A 26,159-nucleotide genomic window follows, 5' to 3' on the forward strand; every position below is an offset into this window, starting at 1 on the left:
CCACCGAGTTCATCAACTCCCTAAGAGTTGGTGCACATGCCATTAGTGTACATCCATAGTGCTTTTGAAATAAAATGCATGAATCACATAATCAGGATATTGCATGAATTCAAACTATATGATATGCATCCTAGTCTAAGCAGAAAATTAAACCTCTTATTCCAAAATTTACATTATTACATCACTAAATAAAAAGAAATAAAGATAATTTCAGACTTCAGCTCTTTTTTTTTAATATCTCTGCCAAACTTGAAATGGGTTTAGCTCAAATATGTGGGTTTTTCCAAGATTTTTCAATAATATTATGAAATTATTGGACTTAGTTGGATATAAACCCTATTTTCATACTTCCTTGATATTTAAAATGATGTAAATGCAAAGAAATTCAGCAATAAATAGTTTAAAATTCGAAATTAGGGTCAAAATGACCAAAATGCCCCTAATATTGAAGTTATACCTTTAAAATTAGGGTTATTTGAAGGAATTTTGGTAAAATTTGAGATTTTGAAATTTGAATTGAACCAAATGAGGATGAAATGCATGATGAGACATGATGACATGTTGCTAAACATATTAGGACTGTAAAAAATTAGAATTTGAGTTTGAAACTTGGCCAAAATAATGAATTTCGCTTGTTTTTCGCCCGGATCAGGGTCCCGCGGGGCCCTGTTTTGATGATACGGCTAAACCAATCATCAAACGAATTCCAAATCATGCCAAATTAGGTAGGAAGCACCCCTCTACCATTAAAAACAACCTAGAATGATAAAATGCATGAATATACATGGCCTAAATGCAAAATTTCAAAGAAAATCCTAAAATAGGCAAATTTCGTATATGGGCATGAACCAAATGTAGTATTTAATGCAATAATGCAAAATTCCACCATATAAATGTCTGATATTTGGCAAGCTGCTAAAAGACATGAAAATGAACATATTTGTCTTTTACAGCCTTAGGATTTGAACTACAGTGAGTCGGGTAACGGGAATTCGGTTATGAGAGAGGTAAAATCAACCTGTTCTGATGTACAATTAAATAAAAAATAGCAGCCCACCATAAAAACTTCTGATATTTAAATGAGGAACTACCGACATGTACATAAACAACTTTTATTTATATGTTTTTGGCATTTCATCAACAGAAAAAGAAATAAAAATATGACATTATATGCCTAAATCAGAAGAACAAATGTAGATGATAAAACAGAAGACCGAAATGAAAAATACGAAACTGGCATGAAAACTGTCCTAAAAATTGCCAAATTTCAGAATCAAACAGAGGACATTAATAACAGAAAGTTCACATTTTATAGAATCGGATTTGGAGCTATATTCAGAGAGAAACTATCAACTTAAGTCGATCCAGAGTCTCAGAGACCCAAATCAGACTCTGACATGTGTCCCGAACTCTCGGATTTTTGTCAGACAGGAAAAACATCATAAAAATATGAGAAACTCGTATTAAATATTAGACTCCACCCCAAGTTCAGGGTATTTTTTAGATTGAAAATAGGATCTCACATAAGGGAGATATCGATTTTACAAGTCGAGACCAAATATTCAGAATGTTTCCCGGGTCATAAAACCCGACTTAGCATTTTGAACTTTTGACACAGTAAACGAATTCAAATGATTCCGATTTTTTTGAAGATTATTAGGGACATCTAAGGGCACATAATAAGATTTTTTTGATATTTTAGAGGAAAATAAACACATAAAATAATGAGTGGACTGACTGACAAAAACAAAGAATTATAGAATTTAAGCAGGATTGAAATAAAGGCTAAAACAAAGCTAATTAATTCCTAAAATATGCTAAATCAACAAAATGAAATATGAACTAAATCTAATTAATGCATGGATGTTAAAATCACCAAGGAAGCATAATTCTACTTTTGATATATGTCGTTTTATGAGAATAGCTCGATCCAACATTCGGATGAGCTCTCTCTTCAAAATGAAAGTTCAACATGCAAATCGCGACAAGGGCATTACTTCAACATAACCGATTGGAATAGAAACCCACCTTGTATTCTTTTGCTGTTCTAAAACCTCAGAGATGGACGACTACCTTGATAATGGACTCTAGAGGGGCGTGAATTTAGAGGAAAACAAAAGAAAGGAAAAGGGGAATTCTAAGTTGAAGTTCAAATCTCAAACATAAGCCTCTTTTACTGGGCATGGGCTAGGGTATTTATAGAATTTTTGGAGATTTTTGAAATTAAAAAAAAATGAATCTGGACCCTCCATGTGGCGCCATCTCAGGGCATGCCATTTTGGATTTTTGAAATAAATAAAATGCAAATTTTGTGAATAGGACACCTCAGCTGGATTTGAAAATTTTCAAAATTAAAGTTTGCTTGATTTTCTCTGCAGAAGTTTCCCAAATGGTGCTACCTCAGAGGATGTCCTCTTGGAGTTTGAAATTCAAAGCTTGGTTTTCCTGGAAGAAGGAGAGACTGTCATGTGGCGCCACCTGAGGGTGGCTCCACACTGCCATGTGTCAGAAGGTAGGAGCAGAGAAAGCAGAAGACGCCACCTCAGAGGGGTTTGAATTCTACTTTTTCTGATGAAAGAAGATCTGGACATGTGGCGCCATCTCAGACTAGATGAAAAAAGTAAAGTTCAGGATTTGCGCCACCTCAGCCTGGAGTTTAAATATTTGAATTGTTGCTTTTTTCTGAGAAGAGCAGAAGGTGACATGTGTCCCTTGTTTTTTCTGAGAAGTGCAGAGAGAGATATGTGTCCCTTGCTTTTTCTGAGAAGAGCAGAAGGTGACATGTGTCCCTTGCTTTTTCTGAGAAGAGCAGAAAGTGACATGTGTCCCTTGCAGGAGAAATACTTCAAATGGTGCCACCTCAGGGGAGACAAGTTCTACTTTTTCTGGACAGGGCAACACATGGCGTTCTCAGAGCGACATCAGAATGACACCTGGCAAAGGGGTGAAGGTGGTGGACATTGACACGTGGCATAGAATAAAGAGGGTGGCTAATAACATGTGGCACCATCTTAAAGAGGCCCCACACACTGACACATGTCGAAGGATGGAAGGAGAGAGAAGGTGACACGTGGCAGCACCCCTAGGTGAACCCTACACTGACACATGGCAGGAAAATGGGAGTAGAGAGAAAATAGTCCGATGGCGCCAATCCAGGGACAAGGCTCCTATATTTTTGGGCTTTTCAAAATTCAAGTTTTTCAAAAGGAAAGCCTATGTGGCACCATCTCAGGGTGGACCCCATATTGCTGAAATAAAGGCAAGACAACAAAACCTCTTTTTGGGATTTTCATAAAATTTAGACTAACTAGCAAATAAGAAATACTTGGTCTAATTACAGAAATTTTGAAAAGAGGTGGCCCTTGTGGGGTGATTTTGCAAAAGATTGATATTTGAAATTGCTGACAAAAGGACAAAATCTGAGATAAAATGGCTGAAATCCATATTGAAAACTATCCAGATCATTTTCTTGAGAAATTCTTTTGAAATTCAAAGTCCTGGGGGTAAAATGGGAATACTAGACAATTTTGAAGACCCAGGGTTTTGAAATCGATTTTGAAAAGAGTTGAAATTCGAATCTGGATTGAAAATTTTGAAATTGAGAATTCTGGACATCGAAATGACATGTTATGCAGTGTAGTGATATGAAATGCTCATGCAATGATATGTAATGACATGTCTCATAAAATGCCATTCTGACTCAGGAAATAGAAATTCTAACTCTTTGTCAAGAATAGGATTTTGAAAATTTGCAGTTGAAGATATTTCTGAGCCTAAATATAGAAATTTTGAGACTCGGGAATGAAATTTAGGACTTTCTGTAAGGTTTAATCTCAGAAAATGACCATTTCGCCTTTTAGTGATCTCGAAGAACCAAAATGTGATGATTGGTGGAAGTGTCAGGAAGGTGAGTGAAAATTTGGGGTGTTTACAACCTTCTGTGTGAGGTATCTTCTTCACATTCAGGTAAGGGTCAAGCGTGAGCCTCATTTCAATGAGGTGAATTTTCTTCTCCATTCTTCTTTCTGTTTCTATCATTATCACCAGAGCAAATTCTTTCATACTCAGTCAGATTATTCTAACTAGGGCATTTTTATAACCCAAATTTGGTGTGTTTTTCTTTGCCACTAAGCTCGGATTTCTACTGACTTAGTAGCAAAGAGAGACATCTGTAAAGACCGCAAATTTTTTACCCTCACACACAAACCCTCTCTTCTTACCACTCAGACCAGCTCTCTAAATCCTTCAGTGAACCAGTTGTCGACATCTGATTCTGGGCCATTTAGAGCCCGAATTTTGCCTCAAATTCAAATAGTTCAAAATTCAATCTCCATTTCAGTTATCAATTTTTTTCCTTGAACAAAAATGTTCAATTTTTTGTCTCTGCCAGGGGTCTGGGATTTCAAATCCCTCATCTAGGGTTTGCATTTTGCATGACATTGCCTATCATTTTCTATCATTTCATGTCATTTTATTATATTTTATGGTATTGCATTTCATTCTCGAGATCCAGTACTCTTGTTTTTCAAAATCTTCAATCCAGATTCGATTTTAAATCTTTATTTCAAAATCAATTTCAAAAACCTGGATTTTTTATCAATATTTGTCATCTGTCAACCCACAGGGCTTTATATTTCTTTATTTCAAAAATATATTCTTCAGAAAAACAATCTGAATTTATTTCAAACTCATTTTTTAACTAATCTCAATTACCAGATGAGATCCATCTAGGTGGTGTCGCTTCTGGATCATTTCTTTCATTTCTCAAATTTCAGTTATTTCAGAGTTCTAGTTAGATTAAGACTTTGTCTTTTCACCTTTTTAAACCTTTTCAAAATTTTATTCTGATTTTAAATCAAAGCTAGTCTTATCCCTCACCCATTTCCTTCATTTTGGCCAAATTCTTAGAGTTTCAGTCGGACTAAGATTCTATCCCAGAGTTTCAATCAGATTAGGACTCTATCTTTCATTTTTATTTTTACCTGTTTTTAAGAAAATCTCTCAAAATCTTTTAAAAGAAACCAAAATCTTAGATTTTCAATCGGACTAGGACTCTATCACAGAGTTTCAGTCGGACTAGGACTTTATCTTTCATTTCTATTTTTACCTATTTTCAAGAAAATCTTTCATAAGAAATCAAAATCTTAGAGTTTTAGTCGGATTAGGACTCTGTTCCAGAGTTTCAGTTGGATTAGGAATCTAACCCAGACTTCATTTTTTTAGAAAATATTTCAAAAACTTTTTCATTTATCTTTCAAAAATCAAATTTCAAAATTTTAGGACTTTATTATAGAGTTTCAAAATTTTAGGACTCTACCTCAGAGTTTCAGTCGATTCAAAATTCTAATATGATTTCATCTTTTTACTTTTATTTCGTTTGTTTTTCGAAAATAGATCCAATCCTCAGAGTTTCAAAATTTTGGGACTCTATTCTAGGGTTCCAGTTGATTAGGACTCTAAACCCTAGTTTCGTTTTTTGTTCATTTTCGCTAATCTCTGTGATCTTTCAAAATCTCTTAGTTTGTCTTTCAAAAACCAAAATTTAAGAGTTTCAAAATTTTAGGACTCTAGTTAGGAGTTTCAGTTGGTTTAGGACTTTAATTTTCTCGAATTTGTTCTTTGGTTTCATTTCCATCTGTTTTAAAATATTCTTTTCACCTTTATTTTAACATGTTCAAAAACTCAGATGCGGGGCCCATATACTTGACGCCACATTCAAGAGATTTTTAATTCATCTAGGACTCTAGAGGATTTAGAATTTTAATTTTTACCTTTTGTTTAAAACCTTTTTTGAAAATCTTGTTTTTAACCCCTTTATTTTCAGGTTTTAAAAATTGTTTTTCTGAAAAATCAAATGGGGCCCACAGTAGGTGGCACGACATTTGAAGAAGTCTAGGATAGTTCAAGTTTGGTTAGTGTCTTAATTTAATTAGAATTTCAAAATGATCAAAATTGATTTTAAAACTTAACCTTTATTTTCATTTTTTAAAAAAACTTTGTTTTTTAAAAACTTGTAATTAGGACTTTTAAAAACCAAATGTGGGCCCACATGGGGGTGCCACATTTGAGGTTTATTAATACTAATTAGGAGTCTTAATTAGGGTTGACTAATTAGAGTTTAGTTAGGATAGGATTCTCAAGGAAAATCGCCCCCCTTTAATTGGATTAATTAGAAAAGTTCTGAAAAAAAACTCTTTAACCCTAATCAAAAGGGTTTTGAAAAACTATAAATAGGGAACTTATGCTTTTTAAACCTCTCTCTGTTTCTAAAATTTGTGGCTGCCTCTCTCTCCTCCTAAGGTTTCTCCATTGAAGCTTCGAGGTAAGGTTTTCTTCCCTTTTCTTAACTTTTGTTTATTTTTCATTAAAATCACCATTGCCACCTCTTTTAGCATGCTTTTCCCTTGTTTTTATCATGTGAGGGCCTCAAGATGATAATCAGCTGATATTTGATGGTCCCTTACACATTTTTGATCCATTAATAATATTTATTTTTTGTTTGTGATGCCAAACACCCGAAAAAGATCAAGATTTAATCGTTCAATGGATCAAATCCCTCTTTTAATGGCTAAATCAAATTTCAACCATGTTTGCCCTAATTTTTATTTATTTATTTTATCATGTTAATGTTTATTTTATGTGTTCAAGCATCAAATCATGATTCGTTACGTTGTTTACATTTTTAATGGTTTTTACATGCTTAAATTAGGTTTATTGATGTGCTTTATTGATAATATGCGTTCTTGATTTTGGGCATGCGGGAACAACATTATTTCATGTGCATTTTTGTGTCAATAAATTATATTTTTTTAAGGTTAAACCATGGGTTCTATAACTCTGCTAAAAAAATCAGAAACTGAACTCTAATTCTTATACCGTGAAAATGCTACGTAGAATTAAAATTCGTCGCTATTGTAGCGACATACTTAGCGATGAATTAAAATCCATCGCAAAAACATTAACTGATTCACTTTTGCGATGGATTAATATTTATCCCTAATCCATTGCTAAATTAGATGCCGATAGTAAATAGCGACGGATAATATCTGTCGCAAACAATAAAAACAATTTAAAAAAAATTGTTTAAAACATAAATATCGAGAAAAAATTCTCGTGATACAATTTATATTTTCTGTGTATAAAAAATAAAGAACACATAAAAAATACATATAAAAAGAAACTAAAACAATTTATCGATCCACTACAATCCTCGCTAAGTTCTAATTATTTACAAGTGAACATTTACAAAGAGTTTTTTTTTAAACAACAAGAAGCTACAACAAATTCAACACATGAATCTAATCATCGCCAAGATTATGTGCGTCATCTTCTTCATTGTCTCGATCTGCCCCTTCAGCTCCTCTACGCTGATTATCTCTAGCAACCTACAAGAGAAAAAACAGGTTAGTATTGATAAACAAAATATAATGAAATAAATTATATACAATGCACCTAAGTTAAGGCAATCAAAGTAACATGAAATCTAACAACATGCAATACATCACATGAAACTTTCATACCTGAGAGGCACCTGCAGACGAAGTTCGCCTATCCAAAAAAAAAATGGCACAACTCATTACGGACAACATCGGAAATTGCTTCATGTAAATAGTCACACATTGTTTTCTTAACGAGCTGGCGTACACCATTCCAAGAATTAGGCGGGTCAGTAGGATGCTTGGAGTTGATGATGGCGGGAGAACTTTGTGAGCTGTGTCTGGAGGAAGCAACGACTGGTGAGGTGTTCATATTACTCTCAAACCCGAACACATGACCCTTTTTGGGTTCACCTGTTGCAGTCACCCAAGCTGCAGGATCAAAAGGTGGATACTGAGTGGAGTCATCGCCATATCACTCTACCATCTCATATGACTCCTACAAAGTAATGATTATAGTATGAATTAAGAATTACAATGTTTATGATAACTTGTATATTACAATGTTTATTAATACAATAAATACATACTGTTGTCATTCTTGCATTCTTTGATATGAACTCTTCTGTGGTCTTACGTTTATGTGTTTCAACAAACGCATCCTTGTATGACACTATGCCTCATTTTTCTGCTTCCTGCGAAGTTAAATGATAAAAGAATTATTTAACAGGTTTGCAACAATACTTATAAAATTGACAATATATATATTGATGAGTTAACATTTTCTTCAAGGGGCTCTCAAAAGTCCTAGATCCACCTGTGTGTAGATGGGCATCGAACATTTTTGCTTGGTTTTGTGTAGACTTCGCTGAGCGGTTTCAAAATTCATACCCGCCCACTTATCGCACATTGCATCACAAACATTTGACCTGATAGTAGGAGGTCTATGGCCCTTCCACTATAGTGGATCATCTATCCCGCCAGATGCTTTTCTTGCTGCAATCTTCATATTGTTCAGCATGTCTGTAAATTGACTAGCAGTCACCTTCTGTCACACCTTCCTCGCATCCTGCTCATTTATCGTAGTTGCGAAGCGATTCGAAGCCTATAAATATTTTCAAAAAGTTAGTAGACATGACTATAACAAAAAGTTAAATATGAAACACATTAACTATGAGAACCGATTGTATATCATGAATGAGGACCACAATCTGTCCAACACCTCCTTCGAGTACTCTTTCCATTGAGCGATCGATCCTGGTAGATATTGAACTAGTGAATTCCTAATCTCTCGTATTACTTTTTTCTGGCTTGAACCTCGTGCTGCACATGAATTGGTACATATTAACTATCAATATATAATATTTATAAGATAAGTATAGGATAAGTGAAAATAAAATACTTACGGTCGATTATCCATATACACTATTTGAATGAGTCTTTTTATGTCAGATTGAGAAGATCCTGCATCTAGTGTTGTCTCATGACTTGTATGAACAACTGGTGTATGTGGGTCATGTACAGGCGAAACATCATCTGTACAAAAATAAGTTAGAAATTCACACAACGTGCATTTAAACTAATCAAGTATACAATTAGTTAAATGATATGCCTATCGAAGAAGCTTGTGAAGATGAAGGCTGAGACTGGCTACCACTGGGTGATCGACCACTATAACCTCCACGAACCATATTCTAACAAATAAAAAATGTCATGCAATACATTCAAACATTGCAATACCTTCAAATCATTCAAATAATTATAATACATTTCAATACATTCAAATAATTCAAATCATTCACATCAAATATTAAAATATATTCAAATCATTCAAACACATTATAATACATTCAAATCATAACTCTATACGTATCGAAGATACATAATCAAAGAATAAAAAATGTCATGCAATACATTCAAACATTGCAATACATTCAAATCATTCAAATCATTGCAATACATTTCAATACATTCAAATAATTTAAATCATTCACATCAAATATTATATTACATTTAAATCATTCAAACACGTTACAATATATTCAAATCATAACTCTATACGTATCAAAGATACATAATCAAAGAATAAAAAATGTCATGAAATACATTCAAACATTGCAATATCTTCAAATCATTTACATCAAATATTGAAATACATTAAAACATAAATATACATATCAAATTGAAAATAACTTCATTCAATACATTCAAGCATTGCAATAAATTCAAATCATTCAAGTCATTGCAATATATTTCAATACATTCAAATCATTCACATCAAATAGAGGTTTGTATTACAAGATTTATTTCACTTGCTTGAAAATTCTTTCTCATCACTTGTTTGACTTTCATATTCTTCTTCTTCCTCCTCCTCTTCGTCATCATCTTCTTCTTCTTCATTGTCCGCCTATCCACTTGGTATATCATTTGGATCACATTCTTCCATGAATGTTCCATCGACCAATGGAGATATGGCATGCATATCATGCACGACATCGTGGCCATAAGAGAAGTCATACATATCATCTGATTGATAGTAATTACCCTATTCAGTTAACTTGTCTTCCTGTAACTGATCATACTCGAGGTATAGTTTGGATTACACTTTGCAAACTGCTTACCATTAATTTCTATCTGACTTCTTTGTACTCAGATATGAAGTATAGTAAACTTGTTGAGGTTATGAGGCTAATATGAATGGTTCATATGTTTCAAACCTTGATTTATGATTCACCTCCATAATGCCTGAGGCTTTGTCGACTCTTGTTGCAGTGGGATCAAACCAATGACACTTGAATAAAGTTACCCTATTATTTATGCCTAAGTAAGTCAACTCCATTATTTTTTTTATAACACCGTAGTAGTCATGTTCATTTTCACCGTAGCTACTACCCATGATACACACACCACTAGTCATCGTTGATTTGTTTACACTGTAGTCTTTTGTATGGAATCAATAACTATTTACAATGTACCCGTTGTAACATTGCACAAATTTGGTCGAACCATTTTGTAAATCACATATTCCTTGATCTTTAACATCACCATGGCTGACCTACAAACATAAACAATGATTGTGATCATGACCAATTAAGTAACTTATTGTTGTTTACACAAAAACAATTTATGTCATCATCCTTACCAACTCTTTCAACCATGCCACAAACTTAGTTTCACATTCTTTTTGTACTTCTGCATTAGTGAGGTGTGAAAGTTCTCTTCACAACTCCAGATCAAATCGTCTGCACTTAACAAATACTTATATTACCGAACCATGTATACACGTATAGAACATAAAATGATATAGATTTGTGCCGCATCTACATATACTTACTCAATGTATGGGTCGATCGCTGAGCAATTAAAAAGAATATAGATTTGTACTGTGTCTTGCTCTTAATCTTCTGACAGTCTTGACCGACAACTGCCAAAGGCATGCCCAAGTGGTTGAAATATCAATAGTTTGTCAGCTACAGTAAATTGTTCTCCATCATCGTTACGAGGTGGGCATGTGTAATGTGTTAGAATGTGAGGTTTAAAGTACATATATGAGAAATTTGAAATCTTTTCTAAAGTGTACGCCTCACAAATAGAGCCCTCTACTCTTGCTTTATTTCAAACTTTTTTTTGAGGTCAAACATACATTTGTCAAAAATATACATCTCGAATTATAATAAATTTCTCAATAGCATTAAAGAGAAAAATATAAGAAAACATATACCTTTCAAATGGGTATATCCACCGATATTTCACATGACTACAAATCCTTAGTTCATATGGCAAATGTATGATCAAATATTCTATAACATTGAAAAATGCTTGCAAAAATATCTTCTCTAGCTAACAAATAGTAGTGACGACAGAATCCTCAAGATTCTTTACCTCAGATACTACGACTTCCGATGCACACAATGTTCTAAAAAATCTACTCAACTCGGATAATGCCCCCCATATAGGTTTGTCTAACATATCATGGAATGCTAAAGGTATCAATCATTGCATAAAGACATGACAATCATGGCTCTTCAACCCATATAATTGTCCCTCGTCAATCTTCACAGCTTGAGCAATGTTAGAGATGTATCTATCTTAAAATCTCAACTATCTCAACCATTGACATACCTGCTTTATTTGATCTGGTCCAAGCATGTACCTTGCCTTTGGTTTCAGTACTTTGCCATTGTACTCTTTGAGTTTCAATTCTGGTCTTTTAATATTACTTTTAAATCCATATGAGCCTTCAAATTATCCTTCGTTTTCCCTTTCACATTCATTACTGTATTGAACACATTATCAAACACATTTTTCTCCACATGCATTACATTCAAATTATGGTGTATCAATAAGGTCGACGAATATGGTAGTTCCTAAAATATAGATTTCTTTGTCCAATTGTAATCCTTTTCAAATCCAAGGAAGGGCGTCGAGCTACGAGCATCTGTCAGTTCATATAGAAAGTATCGCAATCTTCTTAAAATCTCTATGCTAGACAATCTTGTGGGTGAACCTTCTATTTCAGTTGTGCCTTATCGAAACACATTCCTTTGTCATCAAAATGGATGGTCGCTAGGTTGAAATCGACGACGACACTCAAACCAGCACGACTTCCTTCCATGCATCAATCTAAAAGATTTTATTTCCTACATGCAGTATGGTCATGCCAACCTCCCATGTGCACTCCAACCAGATAACATATCATATGCAGGGAAGTCACTGACTGCCCATAGGACAATAGACTTCATATTGAAATGTTATTTTTTTTGGGCATCGTACGTAGGAACACCATCATCCCACAGTACTTTCACTTCATCAATCAATGACCTTAAATATACATCAAGATTTTGGCCCGGAGAGGTCGTACCAGGGATCAATAGAGACAAGAAAAGATTTTGATGCTTCATACACAAGCTTGCAGGAAAGTTGTATGGAGTTACAAATACTGGCCAACACGAGTATGGAGTTGATCTACCCCCAAATGGATTAAATCCATCTGTACATAAATTGAGCCTAACATTTCTCACTTCCATTGTGAAGGTCTGATGAGTATGATCAAAGTGCTTTCAAGCACCCGCGTCAACAAAATGTGTGATCTTGTCTTCATCATGTCGAACTTTATTTGCATGTCATCCCATGTGTTTAGCTGTCCTCGAAGACATATACAATCATTGCAATCTAGGGATGAGAGAGAAGTAGCAGAACAACTTGTATGAAACTTCTTTTTACCTCATGCTACCATTGACTCTTGTCTTTGGCTTGAACCGAGGATGCCTGGTGTGACTTTTAACAATGGTATTTTTAAAACATTATTTTATTATTGAAATTGTTTAGAAAATCGCCAACCAAGTAATAATACCGATTTTTCACGTAAGTGGTGAGTCAGATCGATCCACAGGGAATAGGATATACTCAAATTAAAACTAAACTTTGCATTTTATTGATATTGAACTTGTTCAATTACATAAAATATTACAATGAAAAGTAAATTGAACAAGAACAAAAAGAAGCCACACACTGACTTAAGCCCGCAAATGCAAGGGCATTTTCATTATTTCACTTGATGCGACACTCGATCACTGGGACGAGATGCTCTTAACTTGCAACTTAATATCACCTGCACGATAAAAATGAAGTTAGTAAAACTATTTACAGAAATTAAAAACAACTATTTCTAGATTAATGCCAAAATTAATTGCTAACCTAATTTTACATAAAATGAGAAATTACCAGAGCTAATTTCCTAAACTAATTATCCTAACATGACAATTAACTTTGGACTATTATTAGAAACATAATCAAATACTAGAAATTGAAATTATAAAACTATATAAAATCATAAATGACTATTTTGCCCCCACATTACGTGAAACACTAATTTCTGATAGGCGATAAAAAAATAAATCGTAGATGGCCTAAACAAAGTCCGATTGGAGTGCTTTCTATTGCATTGAATTCCTGACAGAATCATAAATTTAGAGTGGCTTACGGATCCCAAATATCACTCCGAGAACTCCGGATATAGGCATCATGAAATCATACAGGAATACATGATAAGCCTATCGAGAAAATCAAATGATGCGAAGGGCAAAACTACGCGAAAATAAATTCTAAAACACTAATTATTGACTAAAACATATACTAACTCATTCTAAACCTAAGCAAACTATTATCCTATGGAAATTACCAATTGTAACAACTAATCCTATGCTCACAACACGACAAACCCGGCTAGATACGTGGTTCTAGTCAGATTCGACGTATGAGTCAAGATGCATTTCGACGAAAGACCAAAATGTGAATAAACCCTAATCTAACTACTCTACACAAATTAGCATCCTACATACTAACTAAGTCAAATCAAACATGGACTGAAAATATAAATATTACCGCTATGTCAAGTTTGGGAGAATACCCACAATCGATTAGAATGAATGTAGACAATTTGTGTGGTTTGAACAAATCTAACTCTAGAACACTATTAATCACCAATTCTAGTCAATCTCAATTACCTATACTACTTAACCTAAGGCATACTATTGGTGAACAGGAAAGAACATGCTGAATCTAAAATTATTAGCAGCTACTTCCTACTCTAAATTGCCACACAATTTGAGAACCAACTAGAAAGGAGCTATATTGAACAATGCTAGTAAACAATTTACTAATATAACTAAGATTTGACTAACTCAAACTAATTTAATTCATTCTACCAAAAAAAAATAACAGATCTAACCCTATTACTAACAACGATCCAAACAGCTATGCACATTTAGTTTGCACAAAACATAAACGCCTAAATCGTTGAGGTGAAACCCCCACCTAAGCTTATGCAAAATCAAAACTCAACAACCGATATTTATATCCGATTGAATTATTGAACAAATCACTCTTAAAACTAATTAAACCTATAGCTAATACAAAATTCTACCACACCTTACAACATGTAAACTATTGCTAGCTACATAGACCAAATGCACTAAACAGATTTCAAATACCATATGCATACTAAAACTAATATACCATCTAAGTAAAAACCATCAAGTAACCATCCTATTGTAAATTAATCCCACAAATTAACATATACCTTATTGAATCCACTACTAACACTTAACAGAAAAACAAAGAGCTAATACGTGGATCTATTTTGCTCAAACCACCTAAATCGGGTCGCATCTATCTACCTGATTTTTGCAACTTGAACAAAAATCATTATAAATCGACAATCCACACATCTACAATATCAAAATTCATCAAACATACCCAGAATACTTAACTAATTTTTATATCCTTTTCTGAACTAAGTGTTGAACTAATTGGCGTCAGCCGGCTAGAACAAGCCTAGCCGGTTTCAGCGCTAAATGGCCAAAATTCTCTTTTTTTTTACTATTTCTATAAAAGGGATTACAATAAAAATATATGCGTGGCGCCTTTTTAGAGGTTTTTTTAGCAAATGTTTTCCAAATTCGTAAATGGGCAGGATTGGGTTGGATCCACTATGTTTTGCATTGATCCATGGCCCAATTTGGCCATTTGGATCCAATTTGACTAAGTTTGCCTCGAGGTCTGACCCGCTACACTGTAAATGCGATAACTCTCTCATTTTAAGTCCGATTCAAACCAAATTCGAACCGTAGCTCAATCATACCTGATCGGATTTTTGCAATGGTATTTTTTTAAACACTATTTTATCATTGAAAACATTTCGGGAAATCACCAATCAAGTAATAAAAACCGACTTTCCACGAATGTGGTGAGTACGGGTCGAATCCACAGGGAACGAGATATACTCAGATTAATTCTAAACTTTGCACTTTATTGATATTGAATCTGCTCAATTACAGAAAATATTACAACGAATTCAAAATTGAGCAAGAACAGAAACGAGGCACGCAATGACTTAAGCCTGCGAACACAAGGGCATTTTCGTCAAATCACTTGGTATGACAATCTATCATCGAGACGAGATGCTCTTACTGCAACTTAATATCACCTGCATGATATAAAAGAAAAGTCAGTAAACTATATACTGGAATGGGAACAACTATTTCTAAATTAATTCTAAGATTAATTGCTAACCTAATTCTACGTAAAATAAGAATTTATCCAAGCCAATACCTTAAACTAATTATTCTAATACTGCAACCAACTCTAGATTAATACTAGAAACTTAGTAAACTTCTAAGGATTGAAGTTAGAAGAACTACTTAACTAGAAAAAAGACAATTGTGCCCTTGCGCAACCTTGGACTAACCTAACCTAGACTGCTCAATGAAAATTACTTCTAATGTAATGATGCTAAAAAACAAACTATATCTAATCTAAACTATTGGAATCTTTCAGCATACTAGAACACAACTACTAGAACTTGAAATCATACTGAATAGCAACATAAAAATCATTGTAGAGACCCATACTATCCATCAAATGCAACAAACACCTAGCATAAAATTGCCTTGGAACAAGGCTAATGTGAGAATCCAGCTAACCTATTAACATCATTCTATTTCCAAAAATCATGTTAGTATATAATCTAAACTCAACAACTACTCACTTAACTACCAGCAGACATTTTAACAATTAATAAACTAACAATTCAAGTAACAATTACAGATTACCTAACTGTAGCTAACAACTACTGGCCAATAACGCAATTAATTAATAGCTAATAGTTTAACAGCATTGCATCACAAAGTTAATATGAAACCTCAAGAGTTCGGTAGTAAGCAAGTAGCAGCCATGTATCACGTTCAGACTGTTCAGTAAACAGTACTTTGCTTGAGCTGGAAGCTTAATAGAATTTTGATTTGATTCAAAACAGTAAGCATACTTCACTAAACACCGGTAGCATTTCATTAGAAACTTAGAGATCATTCAAACCATGCTAACTGGAATTTCAAACAGATGCATTCAGCAAATTGAACCCCTACAGAGCTTCAGAAATTTGAACTTAGAATGTTCAATCAATTAATCAATTAACCTGATCCATATATCAGCATTGCAGCTAAAAGCCAAAAGCTCAACAACAATCAACACAAAACAACCATACGGATCTGGAATTTCAAGCAACAATGATGTTCATCAGAATTTCCAACAGCCACCGTATTCCTCTATCGTCAATTAAAAATCAGATAGCTGATTGTCTTTCAATGCCCAATTCAAATCTTCAATCAGCTGTAGATATCAATCTTGATTGAAACCGTTGATCTACAATCAAGCACTGCTCATCCACAAAACAACATCGTGAAATGAATTTCACGGTGATTACAAAATGAAAATATCGGGCATCTTTCAGATAAATGCAAAATTGTTCAGACTTTAAACAGAGGATTCCAGCCAGAAAACAGGTCTCACGGCTTCAAGATTTCTAAGTGTTTATGATACGCACATTGTAATGCTGAATGCAAAGCTAAAGAAAGAAAAAAAACTAAACAGAAAGCACAAATGAAACCAACGAATGCACAAATTAAATCAAGGAGTTGAAACAGAAACAGAGAATTAGAATGGAGATCGAACTTCAACTTGATTCAAAACTAAAACTAAAACAAAAACAAAGATATGACTGAACGGTATACCCAAAAAAAAAACTCTACGGTGCTGGTTGACACACCAAGTAATACTCTACGGTTGAAACCCACTAAACCCATCAAACAACACAAACACACTCAATCACACGGGTTGTACACTAGAAGAGAAGAAGGGGAAAATAACGAACCAATTGAGGCCGTTCGACGAGGGTGGAGGTGGAAGAGAGTGGAATTAGCCCAAGAAATGCACCCTGCTGCCTTCAATGATGCTGAAGATGTTCTTCCCTTGCTGCATCCTGCTGGAGTACCTGCAAAATGCCACAAACAACATCAACACCAGCAAGTTGTGAGAAGAAGAGGAAGATATGGCTAACGAGACAAGAGATGGGAAGGGAAGAAGGGGCGGTTTCCGGCATCTGCAAGCATTTTCCCTACAGTAACCGGACTGGATTGAAGGTGGAAGGCGTGGTGGCTAAGGGAGGCGTATGAAGGAACGAGAATCAGGCTGGAGAGAGGCGTGTTTTCTTAAGGCTAAGACAGAATTTTTCTAGGGTTTTGTGCCCTTTTTATAGCTACATCCTCATTTTTCACAATTTCCCAAAGAAGGATTAAAAAAAACTTTATTGCTAAGCGCCTTTTCTGAGGGGGTTTTAGTAAATAAAAATCAAAATAGGTTTGGATCTAGATTTGAGTTGGATTTGGTGTATTTTTCCCCAGATCCAAGGCCCAAAATGGGCGTTTGGATCCACTTCTGACCCGCTTCACTCCAAGGTCTGACCCGTTTCACTAAAAATGCGATATCTCTCTCGTTTTAAATCCGATTCGAACGAAATTCGAACCGTAGCTCAATGACATCTATATTCATCTAAGTGTGGGTTTTAAATCTATAAATGATGCATTTATGTAATAAAAATATATTATATTTATGCGTAATTAATGCATCATCAAATACCCCCATGCTAGAATAATTGCTAGTCCCTAGCAATATACCCTACCCTCGCGATGAAGATATGTACTCCCCGAATAAAATGCAAAATTTATTAAACAACTAACTCACTTTTGTAGGAATCACGGTTGCATTTAGCTCATGAAACAAGCCCTTTAAACCCCTGGGTTACCCCAGTGGACGAGTAAGGTCTCGTGAGGGTTTGCAGAGATGCTACCCACAAACATTAGAAATCATGCAGAACTTTCAAATTTTCTTTAAAAATGCTAGGCAATTCCAGAAATCAAATTTAGCAAATATTTCATGTAATTTTTCACTTCTCAGAATCATAATTAGAAATTTATTGCCTCCACGATAAAATTTTTCCTTTCACTCTTCTAAAAATTGCAGTTATCTATGATCGTTTCTCAGAAAATCGTGTATTATCATGCTATTGTTCATTTTTCATCACTTGTGTATTTTTCTGCACAGTCTTTTATTCTACTTCTAAGTAATGATTTTTTTTTTTCCATTTAAGCTCTCATTTTTTTTTTCATTGAATTTTCAATTTTTCCACTTTTTTCATTCTTTTCTTTTCTTTTCATTCACCTGTGTGTGGTCTGCTTTTGTGCCCTGTGCAAGGTTAATGCCTTCTTATACCACTATCTGTATGTTAAAGACACTAACTAGACACAAAAGTGACTTCCTTCATTTACCTTTTCAACACGAGATTCAGACACTTCAACTTGTATCTGGTCTCAGCTTCCGAGGCTCGCAAAGCTTTCCTTCTCCTTTTCGGGTGGAATGCAAACGCTTTAACTAGCTTCTGCACTCATCTTACTCGGGATTGTGAAATCATCCAAACAACCTAACGCAAACTCTTTTCTTTTAAGCTCGAGCTTTTCCTAATATTTTTCATTTACTTAGTAGTTTATTTCAAACTGTGCTTACTTATACTTTGTGATTCCAAATTAGCTTTTCGCATTCAGATACAGTATTTTCTTTGAACTTCACAAAAATACTCGCTCCTTTTAGCTTTGTTCAGAAAAAACTTTCCTCATGGGGCTTCTAAAAGTTTCTAACATGTCTGATTATGTCAACAACCTTCATATATGCTAAAAAAATTTTGAAATGCCTAATTTATGAGTTTTAGTTACCAAAACATGATAAACAGGATAAAATAGTGTGTATCTACTGAACCACCCCCCATGCTTGAATGACACTGTCCCTAGTGGCATGCAGAGATATAAAATTACAGTGTAGATGCACACTAACAGAACTTGAAATCAAGACAGGAGAGCGGATAGATACGACCTGATATGCGGGGCCTCTTGAGCTGATTCTAGACTGGATCATGCTCCACCACTAAGCATACGCGGATGCTCAGTTTTCAGCTGACCTAATCGATTGTCTGCTCTAAAAGCCATGTCCTGAGCTCAATAACCTATTCTCACATAGTGAATGTCAGATAAGCCTGCATGAATCAAAGCAATTGTAAGCTCATATAAAATCAAATACGAAACAAAAACAAATGCTAACTGAAATTTCTCCTTCTAGGATACATATAATACATTATTTTGCTCAGACCCTATTCTTTTGCGAGATCCAAGACCTCGCACTCACCTGCCTGTAAAGTACCTGAAATGTAGGGCTTCAGTCTTTGCCCATTCACCTTGAATGTGCCTCTGGTACTTGGGTCAAATAATGTCACTGCCCCGTGCGGAAATACTTCCCTAACAATGTAAGGTCCATCCCATCTTGACCTTAATTTACCTGGGAATAGATGTAAATGAGAATTGAATAGCCATACTTTTTGATCTGGCTCAAACACTTTTCTGATGATGTGCTTATCATGAAAGGCCTTAGTGCGAGCTTTGTATAATTTGGCATTTTCGTATGCATCATTCCTGAGCTCTTCTAGCTCAGTGAGTTGCAATGATCGCTCTTTTCCAGCCTGGGTGATATTGAAGTTAAACTTCTTGATTGCCCAGTAAGCCCTGTGTTCCAACTCGACAGGGAGGTGGCACGCTTTCCCGAAAATAAGACGATATGGGGACATGCCAATGGGGGTTTTAAATGCAGTCCTATATGCCCAAAGAGCATCATCTAATCGTTGGGACCAATCCTTGCGGTCCGGGCGGACTGTCTTTTCTAAGATCCGCTTAATTTCTCTATTAGAAACCTCGACCTCTCCACTGGTCTGCGGATGATAAGGAGTGGTGAAACGATGATTGACAGAATATTTTCTCAGAAGAGAAGCTACCTGCACATTCCTGAAATGCTTTCCACCATCACTTATCATCGCACGTGGCACACCAAAACAACTGAAAATATTGTGCTTAATGAACTTAAGCACAACTCTGTGATCGTTGGTCTTGGTTGCCACAGCCTCGACCCACTTGGACACATAATCAACCGCCACTAAGATATATAAATTGCCGAACGATGGTGGGAATGGGCCCATAAAATCTATGCCCCAAACATTAAAAATCTCAACAATTAAGATCGGGAGCAAGGGCATCATGTCCCTCTTGGACATATTCCCAGTCTGCTGACAACGAATGCACTTCCTACAGAACTCATGTGCATCTCTGTGGAGTGTCGGCCAAAAAAAACCAGACTGCAAAACCTTTGCAGCTGTCTTCCTACTACTAAAATGCCCTCCACAAGCTAGTGAATGACAAAAACTGAGGATGGACTCATACTCTTCCTCCGGGACGCACCTTCTAATGATCTGGTCTGCACAATATCTGAACAACTCTGGTTCATCCCAATAGTACTGCCTCACCTGTGATAAGAATCGCTCACGCTCATTTTTATTCCAATGCACAAGAATCTGCCTCGAAACCAGATAGTTCACAATATCTGCGAACCAAGGTAATTGCGATGTTCCGACGGCCATAATTTGCTCATCGGGGAAAGAATCACTGATCGGCCTCTGATCTTGAGTAGACTCCACGATCAGTCTAGAGAGATGGTCTGCTACTACGTTTTCACTTCCCTTCTTATCTCGAATCTCGAGATCAAACTCTTGTAGTAGCAGAACCCAGCGGATGAGCCTCAGTTTGGTGTCTTTCTTGCTGAGAAGGTACTTCAATGCAGCGTGATCAGAATAGACAACCACCTTCGAACCGAGAAGATAGGACCTAAATTTATCTAAAGCGAATACTACTGCGAGCAGTTCCTTCTCTGTCGTGGTGTAGTTCATCTGAGCATCGGCCAGAGTTCTGCTCGCATAGTATATCACGTAAGGCTTCTTGTCGACCCGTTGTCCTAAAATGGCCCCCATCGCATAGTCGGAAGCATCGCACATGATCTCAAATGGAAGTGTCCAATCTGGAGATCTCAGAATGGGCGCAGTGGTCAAGGACTCTTTGAGTATCTCAAAGGCCTTCATGCAATCATTATCAAACTCAAAGGGCTGATCCTTTGCCAATAATGAGCAGAGCGGTCGAGAGATTTTGCTAAAATCTTTGATGAACCGTCTGTAAAATCCGGCATGCCCTAAGAATGAACGTACTTGCCTAACAGTGGTGGGTGGAGTTAATCGTGAAATTGACTCAACCTTCGCTCGATCAACCTCTATCCCTCTTTTGGACACAATGTGTCCAAGTACAATCCCCTCTTGGACCATAAAATGACTCTTTTCCCAACTCAATACTAGATTCGTCTCCATACACCTACTCAGTACTCGAGTAAGTTTCTGAAGGCAATCCTCAAAGGAAGAGCCATACACAAAAAATCGTCCATAAAAACTTTCATGACGTCGTCCACCAAGCCAGAGAAGATAGCAATCATGCACCTCTGAAAAGTTGTCGGGGCATTGCAGAGCCCAAACGGCATACGCCTAAACGCAAAGGTGCCATACGGACAGGTAAATGTGGTTTTCTCCTGGTCGTCAGGATGGACAACTACTTGATTATATCCAGAATATCCGTCCAAGAAACAATAGTAGCTCTGTCCGGCGAGTTTTTCCAAAATCTGATCAATGAATGGCAACGGGAAGTGATCCTTCCGTGTTGCCGCATTCAGCTTCCTATAATCAATACAGACTCGCCACCCCGTGGTGGTCCTCATCGGAATGCTCTCCCCCTTTTCATTCTCCACAACAGTGAGTCCGGATTTCTTCGGCACGACCTGGATCGGACTGACCCACTGACTATCAGAAATGGGGTATATAATCCCAGAATCCAACCACTTGACCACTTCATTTTTCACCACTTCCTTCATATTGGGGTTTAATCTCCTTTGCGTGTCACGCACCGGTTTTGATTCGTCATTACAATGAATCCGATGCATGCAGAATGAAAGATCAATCCCTTTCGAATCCGTGACCCCCCAACCAATCGCTGCCTTATGCTCTCGCAAGATGTCTAGCAGTCTCTGTTCCTGCTCCTCTGTGAGCTGTGACGAGATGATCACAGGCAGAGTCTCACCAACTCCGAGATATGCATACTTGAGTGAATCCGGCAAGGGTTTCAACTCAAGTTGTGGGGGAGACTCTATCGATAATTTGGCTGGGGTCTCAGCAAGTGGTGGGAGAGGCTCAATGCTCCTTCTCCAAATATGGGATCCTGACGATGCTAACGACACATCTACACTATCTCTATAACTATCATCTACTGTATAATACATATCAAGGGACTCCTCTATCATGTACAACTCTGGATGTGCCTCAACTAAATCCTGAGCTATATCAACCTGGAAGCACTCCGTATCTCCCACTGGACCCATCGCGGCATTGAAGATGTTCAGCTTGACCTTTCGGTTGCCGAACGACAAGTTCATGGCTCCGGTTCTGCAGTTAATGCAGGCATTGGCAGTCGCCAAAAATGGTCTGCCCAAAATGATCGGAGTCTGGTGCTGGCTATCAATTCCCTCCATGTCAAGGATAATGAAATCGACCGGAAAGTCGAACTCATCCACTTTCACTAGCATATCTTCCAAGATACCTCTCGGCACTTTGACGGAGCGATCGGCTAGTTGGAGTGTAATCGGGGTCGTTCTCATTTCTCCTAGCCCAATTGAATCATAGAAATATCCGGGCAGAATGTTCACGCTTGCTCCAAGGTCGAGCAAGGCACATTCTATCCTGATGTTTCCTATGGTGCAAGAGATGATCGGGGCTCCAGGGTCCTTGAGCTTGGGTGGAGTCTGGTGCTGAAGCACGGAACTCACATGCTCACTCAGATGGACCTTGGTAGGAACTCTTCCTCTAGATTTCCTCTTCTGAGTACAGAGTTCCTTGAGAAATTTGGCATAAGCCGGCACCTGCTGGATGGCATCTAGCAATGGCAGGTTGATCTGTACATGTTTGAAGATCTCAAGCATATCTTGAACCTTGGTGCTTTGCTTTCCTCTGCCAATGGGAGATTCTAACGCTTTGGGATAGGGTGGCTTGGGGATGTACATCAGGGGGTCCTCCTCTTTGTGAGAAGGCTCACCTCTATCCTACTTCTGAACTGGGGCTGAGGACTGAGCCGCAGAAGATGGTATGATTGGTTCTGGCTCCTCTGTCCTTGCTTTACTCTCGAAGTGATACTCACGTCCGCTCCGAAGGGCCATAACAACTTTGGCTTGTTGTTGTGAATCTGTAATGTACAAGCTTCCTGTAATTGGTTCCTTGCCCTTCGGGTTCATTACGGCCTGACTCGGCAAACTGCCCTCAGGTCTCCGACTTATTGCTTCTGCTAACTGCCCCATTTGCGATTCTAACTTCGCAATGGATTGAGTATGAGAACTCAAGATCTGGCTGCACTTCTCGAAGGCATTCTGATTAGAGGTTTTCACCTCCTGGAATGCCTGGAGAAGTCTCTCCTCGAAAGAAGTCTGTTGTGCAGGCTCTTGTGAGGGCTGGGAAGAATAAGGAGGAATGATCTGAGGAAAACTCGACCTCTGAAGTGTCTGAGTGAATGGTGGCGGCTGAGCAAGATGAGAGGGGGGAAACTGGGTGGAAGTCTGGGGATTCTTCCACGAGAAGTTAGGATGATTACGCCACCCCGGGTTATATGTAGATGAATACGGGTTGTTCTGGGGTCTGGCGTAACCCTGAGTGGTCTGAACTTGCTCTTGCACAAATTCAGAATACTGAGCTGCTGAAGGGCACTCAGTGACAACGTGTGCCGGACTGGCACATAATGCACACACTGGCTGAGGTTGTGATGGGCTTGAGAGAAGTTGGTCCAACTTCTGAGAAATCATATCCACTTTGCTTTGCAGCTCAGTAGACGGACCAATCTCCAAGACACCACCCCGCTTGGGTCCACTGGGTGTGGCTTTCTCAGAGCGAGAGGTAGAGGCATGGTGCAAAGAGTTCTCAGAAAGAGTATCAAATAGATGCCAAGCCTCATCCTCGCTTTTTAACATAAAAGTCCCCCCACATGAAGCATCGATTATCTGACGATTCCGGTCAGACAATCCATCGTAAAAACTTTGCACCAACTGCCATCTGGGCACTTGATGGTGGGGACATTTCCTAAGGAGTTCTTTCATCCTTTCCCACGTCTCATGAAATTGCTCGCCATCCATTTCAGAGAAACTGGTGATGGCTCGCCGGAATTGGTTCGTCCGACCGATAGGAAAGTATTTCTTCAGGAACTCCTGCTGAAGTTGATCCCATGACCCTATTATTATCGTATCCAAGGATTTTAGCCAATACTTGGCTTTATCCTTCAATGAGAATGGGAAGAGGGTCAATTTCATGGCATCATCCCCGAAATTTTGAATTTTCACTGTAGAACATATTTCAAGGAACTCGTCAAGGTGCCTATAGGGATCCTCGTGACTAAGGCCGTAGAAAGATGGAAGCATCTGAATCACACTGGCCTTAATCTCGTAGTGTGGCGCCCCAATAGTTGGTCTGCGAATACACGACGCCTGGGTGTACTCCGTGGGGAGGAAGTACTCCCTGAGAGGGCGCACCGGAGCTTCGGGTTCTAAGTCCCCCATTTCGGATCGGTTCTGAGAAGAACGTATAATTCTCTCTGGATCCTCAACAAACGGTTGGAGCGGGACACCCAAATTCCTGCGCCCTTGCATACACTGGGACTAAGTCCAGATGTGTGCAAAGTAACCTAACTAACTATGCGACCTGACTACGTAAATGAAAAGAAAGCAGTAAACAACGAAGAAAAGCAAGGAATTAAAACTAAATGCAATTAAAATATGCTAATCATGCTAAAAGGGAAATTCAACTTCAAAATTAAATCTATTCTAAATATACTTAAGTACAGAAATGGGAATTCAAGCTATGTTATCTAGAACTCACCTGTCTAAGCGCTCCAGAAGGATGAAAATTTATGAATCTTAGAGAAATAACCGTGAATCCTATATGTACTTACTATGTGAATCCTATATTTACTAACTAATCCTATTGACTAGAAAAATAAACTGCAGTTAATCTAACTAACTAAACAGATATCAACAAATTACAAAATTAGAATTAACAAAGTATAATCGCCGTTCCCTGGCAACGGTGCCAAAAACTTGATCGGATTTTTGCAATGGTATTTTTTTAAACACTATTTTATCATTGAAAACGTTTCGGAAAATCACCAATCAAGTAATAAAAACCGACTTTCCACGAATGTGGTGAGTACGGGTCAAATCCACAGGGAACAAGATATACTCAGATTAATTCTAAACTTTGCACTTTATTGATATTGAATCTGCTCAATTACAGAAAATATTACAACGAATTCAAAATTGAGCAAGAACAGAAACGAGGCACGCAATGACTTAAGCCTGCGAACACAAGGGCATTTTCGTCAAATCACTTGGTATGACAATCTATCATCGAGACGAGATGCTCTTACTGCAACTTAATATCACCTGCATGATATAAAAGAAAAGTTAGTAAACTATATACTGGAATGGGAACATCTATTTCTAAATTAATTCTAAGATTAATTGCTAACCTAATTCTACATAAAATAAGAATTTATCCGAGCCAATACCTTAAACTAATTATTCTAATACTGCAACCAACTCTAGATTAATACTAGAAACTTAGTAAACTTCTAAGGATTGAAGTTAGAAGAACTACGTAACTAGAAAAAAGACAATTGTGCCCTTGCGAAACCTTGGACTAACCTAACCTAGACTGCTTAATGAAAATTACTTCTAATGTAATGATGCTAAACAACAAACTATATCTAATCTAAACTATTGCAATCTTTCAGCATACTAGAACACAACTACTAGAACTTGAAATCATACTGAATAGCAACATAAAAATCATTGTAGAGACCCATACTATTCATCAAATGCAACAAACACCTAGCATAAAATTGCCTTGGAACAAGGCTAACGTGAGAATCCAGCTAACCTATTAACATC

General features: G+C 37.0%; 1 pseudogene; it reads right to left on the reverse strand.

Moving 5' to 3' along the window:
* Positions 1 to 17,035: 17,035 nt before the first annotated feature.
* LOC149840089 (uncharacterized) overlaps positions 17,036 to 26,159 on the reverse strand; it is a 42,653-nt pseudogene continuing 33,529 nt past the window's right edge.

The sequence above is a fragment of the Nuphar pumila genome, chromosome 4, assembly GCF_984573655.1.
Source record: "Nuphar pumila chromosome 4, dmNupPumi1.hap1.1, whole genome shotgun sequence".
In the NCBI taxonomy this organism is placed as follows: Eukaryota; Viridiplantae; Streptophyta; class Magnoliopsida; order Nymphaeales; family Nymphaeaceae; genus Nuphar; species Nuphar pumila.